Genomic DNA, 8,644 nt, shown 5'->3' on the forward strand with positions numbered 1-8,644 from the left:
CAGAATAATCTTCTCTACTTATCTTTTCCCCTCTTACAGATATGGCATGGAGGTAAGAGTGATGAGGAATCATCTTCCTCAAGGAGCAGCTCTGTCGCTTTTTGGCTACAGCTCTGGCATTCTGTTCAACTTGTTATGGAGTTGAGTGGGAACCATCCTGGGCCAGAGCTGGGGCCTATGATAAATGATAGGATCAGAGAGTGGGCTGAACAGCCAAGTCTTGAGAAGGTCAGGGTCCTCCTGCAGAGTCCTGGCTTTGTCGCCATTTAGGCCCCAATCACAGCCAGAGGTGGTGGCCATAAACTGCATCCAGTCAATGTGTGCCAGGCACTGTACAAAGCTCTGGGGATACAGCACTGCATAAAATAAATGAAAACCCCAGTCGTCTTGGTCCTTACCTAGTAACTGGTAACTTACCTTTTCCACCTATTTTGGTGGAAAGTAACTGAAGTGTGTGACTCCATCAGTAAATATTTGTTATCTTGAACAGAATTATTCACCTGTGGGTATCACCACTCCTGAACAAAAACTCTGTATTTTCATTACTCCTCATTCTCCTCTGGCTCCTCTTTGATTTGGGTCCTTAAGTTTTTAGGTTCGGCAGGGGTGGATCTCATTCCATGGATACCTGCTGAAAGGTAGCATGATGTCCCCATGCACATAAGACTTTGGACTCCACACAGAAAGCTACTTTCATGGAGTAAGTCTTTGGTGTAGATTACAAAAAAATGCCCAGGGGTAGGATGTCCAACATGATGGTGTGAGGAACTAGGAAAACCCTGTTCACAGTGAAACAGCCATTTAACTGGTAAAATTATTCTAAAATATAAAACACAACCCAACAACTATTCAAAGCCTCTAGTTATTATTTTAAGGGCACATGTCAAAGGGAGAATCATTTGAGAAAATCTCAAGCTCCCTAAGGATAGCAAGAGTCTGTGGCATTTGAACCATAGCATGCTCCCCTCACCCCCACAGCAAGCTCTGGGTGACAATAGCTCTACTTTGGGCAGGTGGAACACAGAGGATGGGGTCCCCCAGCTCATAATCTAGGCTGCAGTTTACCCCAGAAGGGGCAGATCATCTGCATGTCTCATTTTCTCTAGCCTTGTGTTGTGGAAATCGTGTTCCATATGGGCATGGTGTTGAGGACCTGAGCTCTCCTTCCCCACATAACACCTATTTGTAGACTGAGGGTTTACCAGGAATACTGGGACCTGATTGCACCATTCCAGCTTGTCCATGGGTGGAATTGAGACAACTAGGGAGCACCATCCCTTTTGGTGCATGCTCAGAGAGCAGGGGTGTCCCTCTGCACCCTGGGGCCAACTTGAAAGCAATTCCTGTGCCACGCACAGACCCATCAAGAAGGGGTTTAAGCACAGCCTCTGACCAAACTAAAAGGGTGGCTCTTAGAAAGCCAAGTATAAAATGAAATCACATTTATTCCTCATTGTCTGTATGACTACACATGCCTCAGGCTGCACCTTCTCAGGAAATAGATACTGAGCTGCTAGTCCCAGGCTGAAGACATCATAAACTCCCTGAACTGTGACAGTGTCTGCAAGTCACACACCCATCCCACAGTAAATCATGAAAATTAAGTGGCTAAGAGGGGCTTAACCACACTTTTGACAAATGAGAATTTTATGTGGACCCAAGGCGACCCCTAAGAAGCCAGCTAAATGACACAAGGAAAAATATCTGAAAAGGAACATCAGACACTACACACAGATTTAGCCCAGCCAAAATGACTAACTGATTAAACAAATTAACAAGAAAATCGGTATCCTGACTCCAATATGTTATCTAAATATCCAATTTTCAAGAAAAAATATATCAGCCACACAAAGAAACAGGAAAGTGTGGCCAATATGTAGAAAAAAAAAGAGGCAGTAAAAACTGCCTTGGAGGTGGTCCAGACATTGAACCAGGTAGATAAACACTTCAAAGCAGGTATTATAAATATGTTCAAAGAACTAAGAAAACCATATTTAAAGAAACAAATGAGAGTATGATAAATGGAGAATATCACTGAAGGGGTAGATATTATAAATAAAAAACAAATGGGAAATCTGGAGTTGAAAAACAGAAACAAAATGAAAGTTCAACAGAGAAGCTCAACAGTAGATGTGAGTTGGTGGAAGAAGGATTCAGTAAACTCTGAAGATAGATAGATAAAAATTATGTAACATGAAGAACAGAAAGAGAAAAGAATTAAAAAAAAGGAGCAGAGCCTCAGAGAAATGTTGGACATGTAAGCACACCAAAATGCATTTAATGGGAGTTCCAAAAAGTCTATGGAAGATCTTTCTCTCTAGAACTGTTCAAACAGGATTATTTTAGCCCTCTATAGGGTAACTATAACAGGTGTTTCAAAGCTTGTTGACTGAGAACTATGATAAGCAATATATTTTACATTGCTTGTAAAAGCAATGACCACATATGTGTGTATGCCTACTGGAAACAGAAATTCCATGAAATAATACTTGCCTTATTGTATACAATATACTTGAATTTTTAAAAGTCTATTTTATTAAAATTTTTTATATTGATGGTCACAGCCCACTGATATAATCTCATGACACCCAGTGGGTACCCTGCTAAATTAAGAAATATGAGGGAAGACCCAAAACCCCCAAAATTTATTTATAAAAAACTGTGTATTTATTCTCACATGTTCAAACTTCAATCACCTTCAAAGTACTTTCCATTTGATGCAATACACCTATCATGATTTTTTTCCAATGATCAAAACAGTTTTTGAATGCATCAATTTTGATACCCTTTAGTGCTTCTGCCATTTTTATTTCACCTCTTCCACATTGGTAAAACAAAAAGTCCCTTTGAGTACTTTTTTCATCTGGGTAAACAAAAAAAGTTGCTCAGGGTGAGACTGGGTGAATAAGGAGGGTGGGGCATGGAGGTCATGCCATTTTTGGTCAAAAACTGCTGAACACTCAGCACAGAGTGGGCAAGTGCACTCATAAATCACCCATTGTGAAATGGGCAAGTGCATTAAAAGAGCCTTCAGAAAATTCACCAAAGTTGATCTCGAAGCCTCTAACAATGCTAGCTGGTACAGATGGGTTCTTAGAACACTTACCTAGTGGGGGAAGCTTGTCCAACAAGGTGCCTCCCACTCCAGAAGATAATTCCTTTTTGGGGAGGTTACCCCTTGTATGCCTAGCATAACCAGTGTGTTCTCAGTATCTCCCTTCCTCTTTTGGTGTGCTTCTATCTTGCCTGATATGCAGAGTTCATTCAACATTTATTCATTCCCCAGTGAATGTATAAGGCAGTGATTTATTGAATACCAATGATATACCAGACATACTCTAGGCTCTGAGGATCCACCATTGAATAAAATAAATCTCTGCTTTCTTGTTCCTCACATCTGGTTGAGTGAAACAGATGTTTAAAAATATGGATAAGTGAAATATGTAGCATGTTAGATGGTAATAAATGCTATGAAGTCATATGAAGCCAGGGAATGGGTATAAGGAGGGTTTGTGGAAGCACTTAGGTACAGATCTCAAAGAGGTGAAGAATGAGACATGAAAATATGTTGTGGAAGAGCTTTATAGGTGGAGGGAACAGCAAGTGCAAAGGCTCTAAGGTGGAGGCATGCCTGGAAAACTCAAGAAATAGCATGAAGAACAGAATGGTTGGGATGGATTGATGAAGAGGAATATAAGAGAGGAGGTCAGAGAGATAGCAAGATCAGATTATGTGGGATTTTGTAAGACTTTTTTTTGGCTTTTTTTCTGAGTAAGATGAGAAGCCATTGGAGAGTTGTGAGCAGTAAGATGACATGGTGTGACACACACTTTAATAGTATCATTCTGGCTGCTGAGTGGAGATTAGATTGAAGAAGCAAGGAAGGATTCAAGAAGAATGATTAGGAAGCTTTTGTAGTAGTTTTGTTACCAGAAAGTGACTGGGCCTTGAGGGGGTCTGCCTCAGGTTGGCCAGTAGCATGTGGGTTCTTGACTTTGTGCAGGAAAGATTTCACAACAGGGGTCCAAGTGACTTGAGAGTACATTTATTAAAGCTGGGGACAGTGAAACAAAGGGTAGAAAAAGCAACAGGAGAGAGACAAGGTGGTGCTCTGCTTTGGCTTTCTAGAAATATTAGAGCAAGTTCAGGGAGTTAGCCTGGGATGAGCTGCCACTGTCTGCTGCTCCCCTTGTTGCAGGTCTCATGGGGTCTCTTAATGTTTAGGAGAGAAAAGTAAAGATGCTCGCCTGAGGGGTAAGAAAGCCATGAGTGTGCTCTAAGTGAGCCTGCACTGGGTCTTTGTCTTGAGGGATCTTATCTGTTTTCTAAAGTTGGAAATTTTAGGGGAGGTCTTAGAGGAAGATCTCAATAGAATATTCATTAGGTTTATGCTGATGTGCCAAGATGAGATTCATTCCACTAAATTCATCAGTCCTTGGGTGTGGTTGGCATAAATGGCACTAATTGGAATTCTGTGATTTAAACTATTTACCTTTTGGTTGGGGGGAAGAAGTGTAAGCCACTTACTCTTAGGTGCTCCAAAGATAACAGTTTTGCAGCTTGTTTTATGCATTTGAAATTAAGGAAGAAATGTAAGAAAGATTACATGAAGGTAGAGGAAAGCAAGGCAGAGACTGGATTATAGTATAGTTAAGATTGTGTTCTCACACTTTAGAAGGAAGGGTGAGAGTGGTCAAGTACTAGAAGGAAGGGGGCATTTCAAAAGTGTGTTCACCTAGATGCACAGAAACAATGGATAGGGCTTGCTTAAGGCAAAAATAAAAATTTTACTACAGAAGTTAAAAGTTCAGAGCATAACTACCCATCATGACATGCCCAGTTAGGTATTTATGATCAGGAGAGGGCTAAGATGGCCATGAGATAGGTGGGAGTGGAGTCCACTTCCCCCTGCACATGGGTGAAACACCTAGCTGATCTACTGAGGAACAAAGCAAACAGCCAACAGTAGCCCAGCATATATGAAGATAGGAGACCAGAAAGTGTAGAGGACACTGAAAAATCAGACAGTAAGGAGATTGCTTCAGGACAATAAGGTCCCTGGGACCAGCACAAGGGCCAGGGCAGCTGCAGCCCCAGGCCCAGCGCCCACCAGGTCTGCCTCAGGACTCTTGGGAGAGAGCTGGGTTAATGGCTCCCTCCCCTGCCAAACAAGGTGTAAGAAGCACCAAGAGAGACCTGGTTGCTTGAAGTTGCAGGGAGGGGAATAAGGACCAAGTGGTAAACCCACAGAGACCATGTGCGCTGGCTGGGGAGAGTTAAGAGTTGGGCACTGAGGGGTCACAGTTCTTGGTCTAGCTGGAGAGGTGGGCTGTGTGAGAGGACAGGCCCTTCCTTGTATGGAGCGGCAGGATTGAGCAGGAGGAATTTCTCAAAAAGAAAAAGTGAAAAAAAGAGACACTCAGCAGCAGTTTGGGGAATACTCCAGCAGTAGCCACTCCAGCCTCCACCCCGCCCGGCTTCCAAGGTGCAGAAGGCCTTGAGCCCACACTCAAGGCCCTGGGGAGAGTGCACAACTCGGAGGGCCCTGAGCCCACATCCAAGGCACCAGGGAGAGTACACACCACAGAAGGCACTGAGCTTGCACCTGTAGCCCTGAGGAGAGTGCGTGCGTAAACCTGCGGGACCAGAGACTGCTGGGGAACTGGGCTGGAGGAGGGCCGAGTGCCAATCAGGAGTAGAGAACAGCAAAACTAAGCCCCCCTCAGCCTGCTGCAGCCAAAAACACCAGCAAAACTGGCTTGGCCACTTTGAAGCCAGCAGGAGGCTTTTTTTTTTTTTTTTTTTACTAATTCTTTATTTTTATTATTATTTTTTTTCTTTTAACAACTTCTTCCTCTCTTTCCTTCTTTCTTGTTTTATTCCTTCTTTCTTTCCCTTTATATCTCTTCTTCCTTCCTTTGTTAAAAAATTTTTAAATTCCCACAAGTGAGACAATAAAACCTGGAACTGAAAAGACAACAGTTGGTCCCAAAGAGGGGGCCATCCTAACAGCTGAGACAGTGAAACAAATTTCACTTTGCTATTCCAGAGAACTTGCAAGTTATTGTATATTTATATTATTATTATTATTTTAGTCTTACAACTCTCATTTTATTAGTATTTTGTATTTCTCTTCTTTCTGTTTAGTCTTCTTTGCTTGGCTGGTTAAATTGCATTGTTTGACTGGTTTCCCCGTGTTCTCTCTTTCATAGTGTATTGTTAATTAACTGTCTTTCACTTCACTTTTGTTCCATTAGCACACCACTCTAGGACCTATACTCCCTATTCTTGCTATCCAGATCACATAGATTCTGTCATATGATTGTTGTTCTATTATTATTGTAAATAATAGCTGTTCCATATATTTGTAAATACTACACAGCACAATTCCCACATCTTAACCCACTTCACTGTTTCCCGAACTTTATTACTGTTGTGGTCAATTCTATTCTCTCACACATTACACCTACTTTCTATCCTTTACTCTCACTTTACCTCATAATCTTACCTCCCACAAGCTAAGAGCTCTCTAGATTCAACTCAAAATCCTTCTTCCACAACAAGAGCCTTATCTTCTTTCCACCCATTCTAAAAAGTGGCTAGTTGGGTGAATTATCACAGTTAACACTATACATATCCAAAGGATCTCCTATCTCTTCTCTATAGGCTGGTACTATTTCCCAGTGTTGCCATAACAGATAAAGAGCTAATGAAGCTCTGAAACTTCATTTTTTTGATTTAGTTTGCTTTATTTTTATTTTTACTTTATTTTATTATTATTTTTTATTTTTTATTGTTATTCAACTACAGTTGTATGCCTTTTCTCCCCATACCTCCATCCCACTCCAGCTGAACCCACCTCCCTCCCCCACCTCCACCCTCCTCCTTGATTTTGTCCATGTGTCCTTTATAGTAGTTTCTGTAATCCCCTCACCTCACTGTCCCCTCCCCCACATGGTGAGGGACAAATACCATGGTCTGCTTTATTTTTTTAAATTGTTAAAAAAAATTATTGTTATTCAATTACAGTTGTCTTCATTTTCTCCTGATCCCTCCCCACACCCCAGCCAAACTGACCTCCCCCCCCACTTGATTTCGTCCATGCGTTCTTTATAGTACTTCCTATAAACCCCTCTCCCCACTTTTCCCTCCCCACTCCCCCTGGCTATTCTTAGATTATTCTTAACTTCACTGACTCTGGTTATATTTTTGTTTGCTTTTTTGTTTTCTTGATTATGCTCCAGTTAAAGGTGAGATCATATGGTATTTGTCCCTCACCTCCTGACTTATTTCACTTAGCATAATGCTCTCCAGTTCCATCTATGCTGTTGCATAGTCCTGCTTTCGCTTTGCTGCATAGAATTCCATTATGTAAATAAACCATAGTATTTTGATCCACTCATTTGCTGATGGGCACTTAGTTTGTTTCCAGCATTTGTTTATTGTATAATTTTGTGCTATGAACTTTGGGGTGCATAGGATCTTTTGGATTGGTGTTTCAGGATTCTTAGGGTATAACCCCAGCAGCGGAATTGTTGGATCAAAGGGCAGTTCCATTTTTAGTTTTCTGAGGAAATTCCATACTGTTTCCACACTGGCCTCACCAGTCTGTATTCCCACCAACAATGTACTAGGGTTCCCTTTTCGCCACATCCTCTCCAACATTTGTTTGTTGATTTGCTTATGTTGGCCACTCTGACTGGTGTGAGATGGTACCTCATTGTGGTTATCATTTGCATCTCTCTGATGGCTAGTGATGCTGAGCATCTTTTCATGTCTGAATGCTGTTTTCTTTAGCTCTGCAGAAGCTTTTTATTTTGATTAGGTCCCATTTGTTTATGCTTTCCTTTATGTCCCTTGCTTCAGGGGACGTGTCTCTGAGGATGTAGCTGTATGGAATGTCTGAGATTTCCCTGCCAATGTTTACCTCTAGGACTATTCTGGTGTTACAACTTATATTTAAGCCTCGTATGCACCTTGAATGTATTTTTGTGTATGGTATAAGTTGGTGATGGAGTTTCATTTTTTTGCACATAGCTGTCCAGATCTCCCAACACCATTTGTTGAAGAAGCTATTTTTGCTCCATTTTTATGCACCTGCCTTCTTTGTCAAATATTGATTGACCATAGAGACTTGGGTTTATTTCTGGGCTCTCTGGTCTGTTCCATTGGTCTATGTGCCTGTTCTTATGCCAGTACCAGGCTGTTTTGATTACAGTGGCTTTGTAATACAGTTTGATATCAGGTATTGTGATCCCTCCTGCTTCATTCTTCTTTCTCAAAATTGCTGCAGCTATTCAGGGTCATTTATGGTTCCATATAAATTTCTGAAATGATTCTTCTATATCTGTGAAATATGTCATGGGTATTCTAACAGGGATTGCATTGAATCTATACATTGATTTGGGTAGTATGGCCATTTTGATGATGTTAATTCTTCCAATCCATGAGCATGGTACATGCTTCCATTTGTTTGTGTCTTCCTTAATTTCTTTCTTCAGTGTTTTGTAGTTTTCTGAGTACAGGTCTTTTACCTCCTTGGTTAGGGTTATTCCTAGGTACTTTATTTTTCTTGTTGCTATATCAAATGGGATTTTTTTTCCTGATTTCTGTTTCTGCAGTTTCGTTGTTGGTATATAGGAAT

Source organism: Desmodus rotundus, chromosome 3 (genome assembly GCF_022682495.2).
Source record: "Desmodus rotundus isolate HL8 chromosome 3, HLdesRot8A.1, whole genome shotgun sequence".
Classification (NCBI taxonomy): Eukaryota; Metazoa; Chordata; class Mammalia; order Chiroptera; family Phyllostomidae; genus Desmodus; species Desmodus rotundus.